Consider the following 16,340-nt stretch of genomic DNA (forward strand, 5'->3'; position numbering starts at 1 on the left):
TGGCCCGAGTCTCTGTATGTCTCTCTGCCATCTCATTTTGGATGTCTTCTCGCCAACTCAAACTCAATATTTCCAAAACAGAATTACTAATATTCCTGCCAACTAAGAACAGTTACCATCCTGTTATCTCCATCACTGTTGACAACTCGACAATCTACCCTACCCCACAAGCTTGTTGCTTAGGGGTCATCCTCATCTCTGACCTGTCCTTTCTTCCCCACATTCAATCTGTCTCCAAATCATGTTACATGCATCTATAAAACATATGCAAAATACGACCGTATCTCACACAAGACACTACTAAGTCTCTTATCCATGCACTCATTATATCCCGCATTGATTATTGCAATAGCCTCCTAACTGGTCTTCCCAACAGCCTCTCACCACTTCAATCCATTTAAAATGCTGCTGCTAAGCTGATCTTCCTTGCAAGGCGCTCATAGTCTGCTGATTCGCTCTGCCAGTCCCTCCATTGGTTACCTGTATCTTACCGTATTAAATATAAAAACACTTCTACTAGCATATAAAGCTATTAACCATATTGCACCAGCATAGATCGCTCATCTCGGCCACTCCGCTCTGCATAAGATCTGTGTCTCTTCTGCACGGATCACCAGCTACCATTCACTATTACAGGACTTTCATTGGGCTGCTCCCATCCTATGGAATGCCCTTCCATGCACAATAAGACTCTCCACTAGCCTCCAAACTTTCAATCGTTCCCTGAAAACTCACCTCTTCAGGCAAGCATTCAGGCATTTTATATAGCGTTGCGAGCGCAGCGAGCCTGAATCGTGGCGAGTCACGCGGATTACTTAAAATGTATTCCGCGTCCGCTCGCCACGCTTCGGGCTCACCATGCAATATAAAATCAACTCCATGCCCACTTGGATAGTGGGGGTATGAACAGGGTGGGTATCCAATAAAAAAAATGGGGTCTGGGGAGCATTTAACATTGAATCCAATGTAAAAATCGCGTCCATTGCATCGCATGCGATTTGGTTGCATGCGATGGACCCGACAGTGAATCCCAGGCAGTGATTATCTTCCTCTGTTCTGGAGAAGACAGTACAGTAGTGCAGGACAGGACTGTGCATACACACCAAGCAATTTCCCACCTAGCCTGCAATTTTCAAAGGGGTGAACGGCTTTCCATAGCAGGACGTTATGGAAAGCCATCCACCCAGTCGCTCAACTGCTGGTAATACGAGCAGATGAGCGGTTCCCGCCTGTGATGAGGGAGCGTGCATCAGCACTCAACACGGCCCGGTGCACACTGGGTGGCTTTTTGAGTTGAAACGACAAAACTAAGCTCAAAATCATCCAGGGTGTTTGGGCATCGCTAGAGGGAGAAAAAAAAAATACAATTAATGCTAACTAAACACATTTTACTAGAACTTTGTATACATGAAAGGATAACGCAAACAACATTTGTGGCATGGTCTCTTCCATTCAAAAGATGAGCTCATAATGCATGGCAACACTGAGAAGATCGGAAAATGCCTCCAGCCCAAAATAGAACACAGTGGGGCCTGCTGGACCAGGGGAGTCCAGATACTGTGAATTATATTTGTTATTATCTGAAATAACTTATCACCAATGTCCAATTTAAAAAAAACAGAACAAAACTAGACATCTGGGAGATTAGCGGATACAATTGTATGGGTTTACAACTAGCCCATTCCACTTATCTGCAGTTACATTTGTATAGACAGTGTTAGCATGAACAACGTTTTGAATGATCATTACGTGGGGGAGATGTATCAAAATAGAAGATCTGATCACCTGCTTTAAAATGGCAGTAAAAAGCTGATTAGTTCAGTTTCTCTCTGTAAGAGAAAACAGACACACACACACACACACACACACAGAGCTTTCCCAACCAATCAGCTCCTAACAGATAATTCTAAAACACAGCCTATACGTTTGCAGTCAGAAGCGGATTGGTTGGTACTTTATCAAAGCTTGGACAGAGTTAAATATTTTGCAGCATTGATAACCGCAAAAAAAACATTAAGGAGTCATTAAAGTACAGGTATTGCCAATATGGTTACATTTGGACCATTATGGATAGACAACAAGGAGGGGGAATTCACTTACTGGCGAAGGGTGCACATCACAGTTACCTCCATTTAAAATCATACTTTCCTCCTTTTGAAAACTAGTGTCAGGTAGATTAAATCGGGTCTCCGGGACTATTTTACATTGGTTCGATCGCATCGCATGCGATTTGGTTGCATGCGATGGACGCGATTGGTTGCAGGCGCCGTGCTAGGAAACAAGTACCAAACAGTGTGCCGAGCGTAGTGATCCCGAAGCATGGCAAGCACAGCGAGCTATGCGGTGCTACGTTTTAATGTTTATGTTGACATTCCAGGAAAAAAAATAAAAAATTGACTTTCAAATGTCGACCTAAAGTCATACCTACCTTCCTGCATGTCGACCTAATGGTGTCCACCTAATGCTGGTCTACCATAATGCTGGTGACCTAATGATCCATACCCCAGCTGGTGATTCCAGCCATGATTCGTTCAAAAGTAAAATAGCTACTGTATGGGATAGAGAGCACGTATTGAGCAAGATCCTGCTGCCATAAAGTGCAGTGGCTGCTGCACAGATTCCGCTGGATAAAGACATCTGAATTACCCTCAAGAAGGAAAGAATATAGTTTATAATATTTTATTATTAATATTTAAATGCTGGTTTGAATTAATATGGAAGGGCTGGAAACTTTACAATCACATTTACACCTGAATATCAGTGCCAGAACCGTGAGGGCCATTGCATAATAACACATCATGTATTTCCCAGTTAAGGGGCCAGATGCGCTAAGCTTCAAAGGTGATAAAAATCCAGCCAATCAGCTCCTAACTGCCATGTCACAGACTGTTTGAAGTCAGACAAAAGCTGATTGGAGAGTGATAACCAACCAACCATTTTGGGCCAGATTCTCTAAGCTTCAAAAGGGATAAAATAGAGAGTGATAAACAGCCAATCAGCTCCTGTCTGACATTTTTCAAACACAGTCTGTGACATGGCAGGTGGGAGCTGATTGGCTGGCTGTTTATCTCTCTCCATTTTATCAGTTTTGAAGCTTAGAGAATCTAGCCCTTTATCATTTTTGAAGCTTAGTGCATCTGGCTTAAGATCAGTTACTAAATGGCGTAAAAATGTTACATGACTGTAGTGTCACAGCAACAAAATGTTCAATAGCCTTCCTAATTTATCTTGGTACAACATGGTCTGGACACTGCTGGTGTGTGTATTAAGGGGTGTACACATGGAGAACTTTCAACACATACCTCCCAACTTCTGCAGTTGGGAGGTCGGGACTCTCGCGCGGCAAAGCCGCGTGCGCTCCCAAAAAGGGGCACGGCCTCACAGGAGGGGCGAGGACCTCGCCCCTGTTTTCCGCCGCTCGTCGGCGCTGAATAGACGCTGTGCGCATGTGCAGCGTCTATTCTTGGCAGGCTGGGGGGGGGGGGGGGGGGGGACGGACTCCCAACTGTACCCCCCACACCGCGGGACAATGGTGGCCCCGGGCGGGACGCGGGAACGTCCCCGAATATCGGGACGTTCTCGCGGTAAGCGGGACAGTTGGGAGGTATGTTAACAGGAGATTTTGTCTAGATCAGGGCTGGGCAATAGCGGCCCTCCAGATGTTGAGGAACTACACATACCAGGATGCTTTGCATTAGTTTTGCTATGTGGCCATGCTGAAACTGATGCAAGGCATGCTGGGATGTGTAGTTCCTCAACATCTGGAGGGCCGCAATTGCCCAGCCATGGACTAGTCAAAATCTCCTAGAAGGTTGGCCAAAATCTCCCTATTTTTCTCTTGCTTAAGCAAAATTGTCTAGCAGAAATTGCTTAGCATAGGATTGACAGTCTATGATCTAGTCAAAATTGCCTTGCCTGCACAATCATTGCTTAGACAAAATTGCTTCGTCAAAATCTCCAGTGCCAAAATCTCTCCCAAAATTGCTTAGTCAAAATCTCCCCATGTGTACACCCCTTTAGGTCTGCCGATAATGTTTCTGTCTGTACAATTATTAGAATGCAATGAAATTGCTGACCATAACATGCAAATTTGTTAATCTGTACAATGCTAATTATATGGAAAACATTTCTATACTATGCTTTGGTATTTGACTGTACAATGAGTTTGCTTTCTTTGAAAGGCTCTGACTGAGCTGTTCTGTAGAAGTAAACACTTATTTTTCCAATTGAAATCATTCTTTATATGGTGTTATAAACATCAACTTTAACAGTATAAATTACTAATGGAGAATACTTGGAAACACGTATACTGTTTTCAGATCGCAAATGGAGGGTCTCACCGGGACTTTTAACCGGTTCAGTCCTGGTGCGACCCTGCATGTGCGGTCTGTTCACACTGCAAACAGCGAACCGGCAATATTGCCGGTTCGCTGACATCGGGGGGCAGGGGAGGAGGCAGCGCTTTGAGCGGACGCTGCTTCGAGCGCTGCCTCCTCCATAGTGTGAACGGGAAACGGGTCGCTCAATCCGTTTAACCATTCACACCACACAGCAACGAACCAGTAAGAACTCTGCTTTCTTACCGGTTCTTATTGCAGTGTTGCTACCCATTTGCGGCACCCGGTAACCCCTTTCACCAGGTCGAGATGGCAAGAAACCGGCTTGTACCCGGTAATTAGTTGTGATGTGAAAGTGGTACAACTTTGTGAAAAGGGAGGAAAATATATTTATACTTGCAATGCACAGCAACATACCCTCCAAGTGTAACATTTTAGCCGGTACAGTACTGTTTTTTAACAGTCTGTACTGGCTAAAACGAACTGTACCCATTGTACCAATTTTCTGGCTGACTGAGAAACTGTGGGAGATGTAGTTTATAACATCGCTGACTGCTCCCCAGGAAGTGTGGGAGAGCAGACGGCCAGGACTACATCTCCCAGGGTGCATGGTGGTGGGATGTGGCAGGCCCACCTCCCCCTGCTTAGGGAGAGACTCCGGTTGGGAGACGTCACGGCTGTGGGGAGCCAGTGACTGAATTTGTAGTTCTCTCTACCCAACCACTACAGCACATGCTGCTGCCGCCGGGATCAAAGAATGGGTGGCGTGACATCACCAGTGTGCAGCATGGAGAACCTCACAGCAGAGACTAATGGCGCCTGTTCTTTCAGCCAAACTCCGCACAGCCGATGGGACTGACTGTTCCAGGTAGGGACAGCCAGCGCAGGATTTATTTTAAAATGGGATGTGTAGTGTAAAGCAAAAGGGTCAAGACCATGCCTCCTTTACTAATGGCCACACCCCCCTGGCCTGGGGGGAGGGGTCGCTTAGGTAACGAAATTGACCATACACACTGGATGATACATCATTAACTATATGGATACTGTCCATATCATTGAGTAAATATCACCCAGTGTGTATCCAGTTTAAGATTGAAGCTGCATACCACTAAGTTATCTATAGATCTCTCCCATGCAGTATACAAACATCCAGGGGGAAATTTACTAAGATGGGAATTATTTCACATGAGATGTTGCTATGGGCAACCAATCAGTATCTACTTCTTAATTAGCACCTTTTATAAGAGAATAAATAGGATCTGACAGTGGCGTAACAATAGCCCTCAGACCCCGCGGTGGTGGGGAAGTGCTGTGTAGGTGTGGGTGCCAGGGGTCTGCGGGGCTATTTTAATGCTGCTGCCGCCTGCCAGGAGCTCGCGTCTGTGGCTGGAGCCCTTGACCTGCAGATTTGTCTGCGGTCCCAGCTCCCCGGTCTCCTCCTTCTAATCTAAATGGACCATCACAAAATGTCCGCCCGCATACAGCAGAAAACTGTCTACTGTATGGGGGCAGACATTTTGTGATGGTCCATTTCCATTAGACGCTGGAGCCAGGAGCGGACAGGGGAGCTGGGACCCCAAACAAGGTGCCTGCCACTGCGGCTTTTGGACGAGTAAGGAAGGGGGGGGGGGGGGGGGGCACGCTGGCGAAATTTTCTTTTAATTACGCCACTGGGATCTGATTGGTTGCCCATAGCAACATCCCATGTGAAATACAACTCCCATCAAGTATGTACAGATGAGCCTTCTTCAGCTAGCCATGGTGAAGCAAGGCCTATGATACCCTTTTTCCACTAGAAGAAATAACCCGGTAATCTCCGCGGGGACGCACTTCTACCCGGGGTTTTTCTGCTAGTGGAAATGCTCCCTGTCAAATAACCCGGTTTGGATTCCCCGGCAATCCTACCCAGGTCATGATCAGGGTTAGCACCCGGATTCAAGGGTAGTGGAAATGCTCCCTAACCGGGTTATTTGACTGAGCATGTTAAAATCTTCACTGATTGGTGCTGCTGGGGCGCTGGTGAGTGATGTCATCACTCAGAGCTCCGCAGACTGCGTACATAGCATGGAGGACAGCGTTGTGTGCAGCCTCTGCTGCATCGGAGGCTGCTCCAGAAGCCACCTTCCACTTTGCTGCCAGCACCACAGGCTGCCCTAGCGGACACTGCTATTCATCCCGCAGCACAACATCATTATGGCTGCCAGCAATTGGTCTGATGCTGAAGTGAAGGAGCTGCTGCTCATTAGGGCAGGAGGAAATCAAGCGCCAGGTGACTTGTACAGAAATATTGCTGAGATGATGGAGTGCTTAACAAATTGAAAGCACTAAAGAGGCAGTTCACCAAGGTCTCTGACCAGAACAGGAAAAAAAGTGGTGCCGCACGTGTCGAGTGGGTCCATTACGATCTATGCTGCAGGGCATTTGGCAACACAGCTCTGACTAATCCTGTGGCACCGTCATCCTCGTTGGCCAGCCAGATGGAGAGTAGCCAGGAGCCACCAATGGAGAGTAGCCAGGAGCCACCTGACACACAGTCCACCATGGCAATGTCACCGTGCTGCCCAACTTCTTCCCTCCTAATTTCGGAAGATGGCGATGAAGAGTGCAGTCTACTCGATGGGTCTGTTTTGTCTGACACTGCACAGTCCATGGTGGAGGAGGGGTCCGAAACAACGGAGCAGCCGACTCAACAACAAACACCAAAACTGCGTTCAAATATAGTAAGTAAAAAAAATAAAATAAACATTTTTCCCAGTAATCAACGGTATACAGTATGTTGCAGAGTGCCGCAAGTGTGCAGGTGGGATAGGGCCGCAAGCACAGGCCTGCAAACACCTCTGCTATTTTATGTTTATAGTGTTTTTTTGTTTGTCCCACTTGCAGTGCCGCCAAAGAAGAAAAAAAACAAACCGTTCCGATCAAGCAGCGAGAGCTTTCTCTTCAATAGTAATAGAACAACTGCGTGAAATGGACTCCTACATGCAGGCCAATGAGGATGCTCGTATGGAGAAGTTTTTAGCAAATGAAAGACAGATGCAGCACTCTTTCTTGGATCAATTAAAGGACATGCAGGACGGACAATTGTCCTTCTTGGAACGGATACTCAATCGTGGGTATATGCCACCTCCTCATTATCCAACGTATCCGCCACATGCTTCACAGGCCCCAGCATACCATGAGTATGCATATGGCCAATACAGTAGAGGGCCAACTCCCTCCGCCCCTAGCACTTCGTGTGTGCAACAGCCACACCAAGAGCCTCTACATATAGAGGATCCAGTAGCCACGCCCCCAGCACAGCAACTAGCTACCACTCCACCACTGGTGCTAGCTACGCCCCCAACACTTCCACTAGCTATGCTTCCAGCACTGCTACCAGTGCCCCACTAAACCCAGAGTATAGCGAGGCAAACACCACTAGCCGTGACAACACTTCTACTACACTGCTGCCAAACCTAGACTCCCCTGAATTTACGGTATATCGTAATTTGTCATAAGAAATACTTTTTTTTTTTCTTTGAAATTCATTATTGCAATAAGAATGTTGAAAACATTTATTGCATTCAGTCGCCTTTTGGGCACAGTTTGGTTAAACCCTACATCTTGCACTTTTTAAAATGTTATGGGCACTTGTTTAACATGTTTACGTGCACTTTTTTTCATTTTTATGTATGCCAAAGGCTCAGGTGTATGGCAAACATTTTACCTGTCTTTTCTTGTAAATAGGTTTTTTGGTAAGGAATAAGGCGCTACATCAGATTCCTTACCAAAAAAACTATTTGCATTGCTTCTATTGGGGCGAAGAAGGAATAGCAAGGCAGCATAACACCAGAAAGAAGCGCCCAGGACTCTGTTACCCTTTTTTGGCTGGTCTTTTCTTGTGTTGTGTGAAGAAACTTTTGAAAGTTCCAAAGATTTAATATTTGCCAGTAAAAAAAAAAAAAAGTTATTTTAAAATAAATGAGTGTGGTCTCTTCTTCTAATATCGTAATATTTTTAATGGTGGCCCTATTTTGTGACCTCCCATGGTAAAGCCCTTTAAAAAGGCTTTTTCTTATGTAATCTATAGGGAAAAAAAGGCCTTACCCGGGTTAAGTGTAAAAGGGGATGATCCGGCAATTTACCAGGTAGCACTGTAGTGGAAATATGTCTCTCACCCATGTCCAACCCGGGTTCGAACCAGGTTGCTAGTGGAAAAGGGGTATGATTCTCAGCTGCAATACAATACAATACAGTAGGGGATTAGCATAGGATTAAATCAGCCAGCTCTGGTTCATTTAATCCTATTTTGGCTCTATCTGTACTTGTAGTCTGTAGGAAACAAAAAAGGACAAGTTTTCCAAATATAAAGACATCAGGACTAGTCCTTGTCCAATTTAGTAAAATGTGAATAATAATACTTTCCTCCACCACTTTGCACTATCTGGCCATCCAGAGACATCCATTTAGGGCCAGTTGGACATAATTTTTTCAATTGTGTTCATATGTTTTATTAGCAATATGTATGGATTGCATTACGGCGGCCATTTTCCCCTGCCACTGCTATACAGATGTGGTAGTTCACATTTCTGGGAAAATCAATTTGGTGGTTTGGCTCCAGATAAACTTCCTGACTATGCAGAAAAGACAGCTCTCGGGGCAGACCAGAGACACGGAGAGCTGGCAACTGTGACTATTTTTATCCATTGATTGTCACTAGATCTGTATTGTGGTCCCCCCTCTTTTAGGCTATGTACACTTTTGTAGAACAAGGGTCTAGTCTACAATATAACCCCTTATTTATCTGAGAGCATTTGCTATTAACATTATTTTGTAAATATAATATTTACATGTCCTGAAGTTCCTGTCACCTTTCGGGGGCCAGCCACAGAGGGTCTCAAATTCAGTTTGCCGACAGTCGGGATCACATTGGTCACAATCCCTCCTACGGACATTTCAGAATCTCAGTGCACAGGGTATATCCTTCCTAGTGGTGAGTACAGCAAGCACGCAAGGGGCCTGTTTGCACTCCCCATCAATATTTTGCTGAACACACAAGTGCTACAGAAAGTAGGAGACTGCTTTAGTCACCAACACAGTGAAATGCTGTATATAGAGTTTAACCCAGCAAATCCGAGACAAAACCTGGCTGGGACCTCAATACTGTACATCCTCCTATGATGGACAGTGTTACACAATGCACTGGATGAAAAACTCAACGCACTTAAATGGCTGCATCTCCTGACAGATTAGTTAACACTATCCTACCTAGTTCTTTAGGTTTCCTCTACTACTATATATTAGATGAGGTTTAGGGCAGTAGCTATGGGTCCAAGGCTGTAAAAGTGCCCGGCCCTTTCCCATTCATATGCACAGGCGTAAAGGGACACTTGGGACAAAGGGATTATTGTATTATATACTGAAAATGTAAATACAACAGTTTCCAAAAGGAATATTATTTCCATTGTAAGACCTATAAGTAGTATGTGAGCTTGAGGCATTGCCCAGGGCCCATGGTAGGATCAATGCACTGCATATGGTATGCGGTCCCCGGGTCGATACCTAAAAATGGTTGACATACCCTAAGTCTACAGGAGTTTTTCATATTTTTTTATTAAAGGTAGTTTTTCATACTTTACTATCCAAGTGGGCATAGCGTGAGAATATAAAATAGTGCCCAAGGCAAGCACAGCGAGCCACGCAAGAGGATGTGGTACACTTCTATGGTGTCCATGTCGACACCAAAAAAATAAAACAACTCATGTCAACCCAAAGCTTGTGGTGTCGACCATGGGTAGGTCTGCCTAGAATTGTCTACATCTATACCGTAACCACTGCATATAGAGAGGTATTTTATTATGAGAGGAGAATTAATAATATGGACATATTCACACACACACACACACACACACACACACACACACACACACGTGCATCTCCGTGTCTACAACGCACCAAAACTGGCGTGATGTATACAATTAGTCACACAATGTGCGCCTACAATGACCAGGTCAGTGTTTGCAATTTTAGTAAAAATAAACATTACAATATAATATATTTCCATACAAATGCAATTTGACAATGATTGTAATTAGCATAAGCAGTATACAGCGGACATAGTCATGGTTAAGGTGTATACTAAGAATATTACTAATTGATATAATAATTAAGAACATATTATTAATACTTACTTGATGAGGCAGGAACTACGCAGAGCCAAACACAGAGCACAGCAGCCTTCTGTCCCAAGACACAAGCCAGTGTGATAACTGGTGTACATCAGTCCTAACAATGCCAGCAGAGGCGTAGAGCTGGCACACTACCCTGCCCCTTGTGGGTCACACCCAGAGCCACGTGGAAAGCAGTGAATTTGCAGACAGATTGCAGTGAAGGAAGTTTGTGGTGCATCACATGTCTCCTCAGCCTCTTTCTCCTGGTACCTCAGGCAATATGTTTAACCATCAAAGCAAGCTCCAGGGAGGAGAACGCTGTGCTCAACCAATAATCAGACAGCCTGGCTAATGACACGTTTGCGGTATGCTGGGAGAGCTTGACCACCAAAGCTTCCTATCAGCTGGCATTAAATGAAATAAACATGTAGAAAACGTGAAAATAAATATCCTTGTACTAAATCTAAATTATATATCATATATACATTTCCATTTCATTGCTCTGAATGTTTCTTGCTCCATGCCAGTGCCTCTGATGTGCTTGCATACTTGTGCATATGGCACACCGATACATACTGTAAATGCAGTGTTTATGTAACCTAACAGGATTAGTTAACACTATACGTAGCAACATTTTATCTCCCTTCCAGGAGATCATGGAGGGGTTATCCGAGTGGCAACTGCGGATGTGCATCATCAATGCAAAACCTCACACTGCATAGTGCTGCAGTTCAATGCATTATGCAGTGTGCAGGGGTGATAATGATGCAGTTTGTACAAATGAGGTAATCACTCTCCCATGCCAGTCACAGCCCTAGTGGAATGGGGATACGGTCATTTGGTCTACAACGACTAGGTCAACAAGCATTGGGTCGACACCACTAGGTCGAGATGCAAGGTCGACAGGTAATTAGGTCGACATGGTGTTTTTCACTTTTTTTTTTGAGCCGACGGGCAGTATTTCATGCCCTACCATCCACTAGGGTGTGGTGGGAGAATAAAATAGTGTGCCAAGCGTAGCAAGGCACCATGCCCGAAGCATTGCAAGCAAAGAGAGGGGATGCGGTGCACTTGACACTGTGTCCATGTCAACATTCAGGTTAAAAAAAAAAAAAAAAAAAAAAAAAAAAAAAGTGAAAAACCCAATGTCAGCCTTTTGACTATCAACCTTGCCCATGTCGTCCTAATTGTTGTAGACCAAATGATCCACACCTGTGGAATGTATGGCACGGGGAGGGTGTACTGAGTGTCCGGGAGGATTTTCGGATATTCCATCATGTCCAGCCAGGATGGTAGAGGAGTATACATACCTCCCAACATGACCCATTCTAGGAGGGACACAATGCTCCGCTAGTGGACTTCCCACTTAATGTATGATTGCCATCGCCTGTGGTGAAAACCTTCCTCTTCAATTAACCTGTTCAACACAGGTGCTGGCAATCATACACTGAGGGAAGTGCAGGAGCAGAGCATTGCAGCCTTCCTGCAGAGAGGGTCATGTTATGAGGTGTGGTGTTGTTCCACCACAGGAATAATGGCTGCAGGTATAGAGTGAAATCGGCCTACCAATCTCTTTTTGTCTCTGCTTCTGGAAACCCATTAAATCTACATATAGCTCATTTATAATTTAACTAAACAAAATAGTCCAACGCAGTCAAATATCATAACCCCACAAAAGCTTCGCCAGGAAATACAAGGGTGTAGATTTGTTATTTATTTTTAAAAACAACAGAAGTGGCATACAGAAATGTATGTGTGTGCTACATTAGTGCCAGCAGTACTATGTGGTATGGGGGCAGTGTGCGTGCAGTTTAAATCAAATTAAATAATTTCATTAGACGTAGTTCTGACAGACAAGACAATTTTTTTTTTTAATTGGGCAACAATTTGGACTTAAAATCTGGGATCATTATTTATGAGCAAAACATATTATTTATTTATGGGCAATACTTAGAATCCCATAATGAAGGCTCCATTTAAACACACTTACCTACTACCGAGGCCAGAAAGGTCCAGGAGACTGATAAATTCTCAGCAAGTCACCGACTCCCAAAAGAGTGAATGCCGCTCCCACATCCCACTCTCCTCCTACTGAAATCAGTGGGTCATGATTTTATGTCAATGGCATAATTTTAGCCCCACCCCTCGTCATTAACCCATGACTCAAGGCATTATGCTGCAAGGAGGTGAGCCAAGGCTTTATGACCAGCTCTGCTCACCGGTCAGCTGCATCTCAACTGCAGGCTTATCCTGTATAGGAGATACCCAATGTACGCAAGAATGCCACATAGTGTACATTTGTGGTACTACAAGTGCCAGCAGGCATGATTTACATCAGAACAACGTAAACAAGTTCTGGTTTTTTTTTCTGGTGCATGATGGGCAGTTTTGCAAACAGGATAGCAGTTTGAAACTTGCACAGTTTACAGTTCTCAAAATGGGCAAAATTATGCTGCACTGCAGGTTGGGCAGATGTAACATGCACTGAAAGATTTACATTTGGGGGTTATTTTGTTTCTGTTCAGGGTAAATACTGGCTGCTTTTTTTCGCACTGAAATTTAGAATTCGGATTCAGCACACCCCACCCAACTCTAACTCTCTCTGCACATGTTACATCTGCCCCACCTGCAGTGCACATTTTTTCCCCCCATTTTAAGAACACATTTGCCCTGCAATCAAGTCTGAATTAGGTCTATAGTTTCTACTGGATAATAATGGTGCTTTGGTCACTTGATCTATGCAGCAAAATCATACTTGCATACCCTCCCAGAATGGCCGGGAGGCTCACGAAAATCAGGTTCCCCTCCACTGGCCTCCCCTACATTTTCCTACCCCACCAGCAAAATCCTGCGATTCATAGGTGTATATGGAGGGGCAGGGGCTATAATGATGCAATTTGAATCATTTTAGTCCACCCCCTCCATGTACAGCGCAAATCATGGGATTTTCTGCAATGGGGTGGGGCTTGATGATGTAGGGCTCTGTCGCCCAATAGCAGCTGAGAAGCCCGAAGAGGAGACATTAAATGTCAACAATTATGAGCAATATTATTGTATTTGCATTTAGTACCACAGGGCAGCATAAAGTATGAACTCACAGGAAAGTATTTAAGCAATCTATGGAACAGACTCCCCTCTATAGGAGCATTAACATTTTTATTCCTGGTCTAGACCATATCGGACAACAGTTTTATAATCTGCAACTTCTGAGACTATTTAATTCAATCAGCCCATAATATTTTTTCTCATTGTGATAAAAGTAACATGTAGTTATTTTGGCACTTATTTCCTAGCACGGCGCCCGTCGGGTTGATCGCATGCCTTAAGTTTAAGGTACTTAAGGCATGCGATCGACGCGATGGACCCGATTTTCTGTCAATCACCAGTTTATTTGCCGGTAAAAGAGAAAATGGCGTTGATCGCGTCCATCGCGGCTCATTATAATGGGCCGCGATGCGACCGACGTGATCAACGCGATTTTCCCATAGAGAATAATGTTAAATGATTTTTAAAGTTAAAATCGCATTGATCGCGTTGTCGCGGCCCATTATAATGGCATGCGATGTGATCGACGCGATCAACGCGATTTTACATAGGGAACAATGGGAAATGGGCCAATATGGCCTATTTCTCATTGTATATGGTTATAAAGTATGGTTAATGCCCCCCATTGTTAACGCCACCCCACTATTGACGGCAACCCGAAGTGTGGCGAGCGCAGCAAGCCCGCGAGGGGCGGCGGTACGCGTCCTCTGACCTTTTCATACCCCCACTATCCACGTCGGCGTGGAGTTGATTTTATAGAGTGTGGCGAGCGCAGCGAGCTCCGCGAGGGGACGCGTATGCCTGTGAAGTTATGCGTGTCCCCTCGCGGGGCTCGCTGCGCTAGTCACGCTTCAGGCTCGGTTGCTCGCTGCGCTCGCCACACTATAAAAAATCAACTCCACGCCGACGTGGATAGTGGGGGTATGTCTTGCATGTCATACTGTATACTGTATTTATATTTGCATACATGCTTGGGATAACAAATCCCCATTGTATCTGTCTATGATTGTATGCTCTGTCCTCATCATTGTGATCTCACAGGCCCAGTACAATGGTCTCACTGAGACCAAGCAGCCTGTGGCTGGATGATACTGGAATGTGGGTGAGAAAACGCTACAGTCCAGTGATGGAAATGCTGTAGGAAGGTGATTTGTTGGAGGAAGGAGGAATCACTGCTCAGTACTGCAGTGTGAATGTTCTTATGTTAGCACCTCAAGTCTAGGTACCCTCAGACTTGAGTACATCTCAGGTTCTCAGCCACAAGATGTAACGAGGGCCGCATAGGCCCGAGTGTAATTAAGAGCCTGTGAATTTGCAGAAGTTAAATAAAGTTGTAAACATCAAGATAAGGCCGGAGGCAAATATTGAGTGGCAGTTAGATCTGCCCTATCGGGTAGCTGGGGGGCGTCAGCTTAGAGAGGGGTACTTATAGGGAAGCAGGCAGGAAGGACTTCCTCTTTGAGTCTGGATTTCTGCTGGGACAATCCTGTGTGACCAAGCGCAAGGACAAACGAAGCTAAGTATTTTCTACTTATCGGGTCCATCTGCTAGTTACTTTACCTCAAACATGTCAGGGCGTCCCAAGCGCAGCGCTCCCCCCCCCCCCCCCCCGTTGGCTGGTGGACGCCGCCCGCCCCCTGATCACTGTAGCAGGGCGTGGGGGTGGTAGAACGCCAGCTGCGGCCCAGTATACGGAGGCCACAGAGCGCCAGCGCGAGTCTGTGCGCCCTCTCTCCCCGGCGCTGCAGCGCGGAATTGTTCCCCTGTCAGTCAGTCCCAGCAGCAGCGGTGCTTCCGTTGCGGGGATCACGCGGTCCCCGGCGGCTGCCCGATTCCAACACCAGGCCGCGTCTAGCGCGGCTGGTGATGTCAGCAGCACACCAACACGCGGGGGTATGCCAGGCACCTCGGCCGAGGCGCTGGCTGCCCACGCAGCTCAAACTGGGTCGCCAGGTACCAGGGTGGGGGTGCACAGAGTACAGGTTCACCGCGAGGAGGACCAAGGAGGGATGAATACACCTCCTCCAGCTCCTGGGGCCCCCGTTTATGCGCTGCCTTATGCGGGCAGAGGGGGGGCATCCACCCCGCCCACAACCAGCGCCAGCCCCATGCAAGTGATTACAGGAGGCCCAGCAAGGCTGCCTGCAATTCTCAGGGGGCCTCCCCTGGTCACGCTGCAGGCCTCTCTGGCGCACACTGTAGAGCCTCTGCTGCCAGGCAGTTTCGCCCCGCAGATGGCGGCTTTTACTGGGGGGCCACCGGCTTTAACCCGCGGCAGCGGGGATGGCACGGGGCCTAACACAGCGCAGTTCTATCCAGGGCAGCAAGCAGCGTGGCACCAGGGCCCCGGGCAAAACCAGGCACCACAGGGGATGTTCCCTCCCTCGGCGCCCTTACAGCATGGGCACCAGGGATTGGGTCAATCATCAGTCTACCCGGGTTTCCAACAATTTCAGCAGCCCCCGGGCAATACACACCAGCAGGGGGTCTGGCCTTTTCCTACGGCAGTATCAACCGGCCACCCGGGGTACACACCAGCGCAGCAACCCATGTCACACCAGCCTACCTGGGGACAACAGCCCTCTTTCCCATATTTCCACCAACACAGTGGGACACCACAGGGGCCTTACGGGTCTGCTTGGCCATTGTTCCAACAACAGCCCACGGCTGGCTGGGCGTCAGGGCTGCAGCATCCCTATCAGAGCGGGGTTCAGCCACACCCATATGGGCAACAGCCAAACTTCACCCCTCCACGTCCGCACTATACTCCCACGGGGAGTGCAGATAGGGGTAGGGCACCCAGGGGTGA

At 46.4% G+C, this 16,340-nt stretch overlaps 1 protein-coding gene across 2 annotated transcripts in view; it reads right to left on the reverse strand.

Annotated features, from left to right (window-relative positions):
- Positions 1-12,582, reverse strand: part of AVIL (advillin) — an 88,909-nt gene extending 76,327 nt beyond the window's left edge. The window contains exons 1-2 of one of the 2 annotated variants that reach the window (XM_083169435.1): positions 12,477-12,557; positions 10,508-10,890 (exon numbers count right to left, since the gene is read on the reverse strand). The gene's annotated coding sequence lies outside the window, so the exon portion shown is untranslated. Of the gene's footprint in view, positions 1-10,507; positions 10,891-12,476 lie in introns of both variants that reach the window. The other variant, XM_083169436.1, reaches the window with a different exon arrangement.
- Positions 12,583-16,340: the final 3,758 nt, after the last annotated feature.

Source organism: Crinia signifera, chromosome 2 (genome assembly GCF_055691185.1).
Source record: "Crinia signifera chromosome 2, ASM5569118v1, whole genome shotgun sequence".
NCBI classification, from domain to species: Eukaryota; Metazoa; Chordata; class Amphibia; order Anura; family Myobatrachidae; genus Crinia; species Crinia signifera.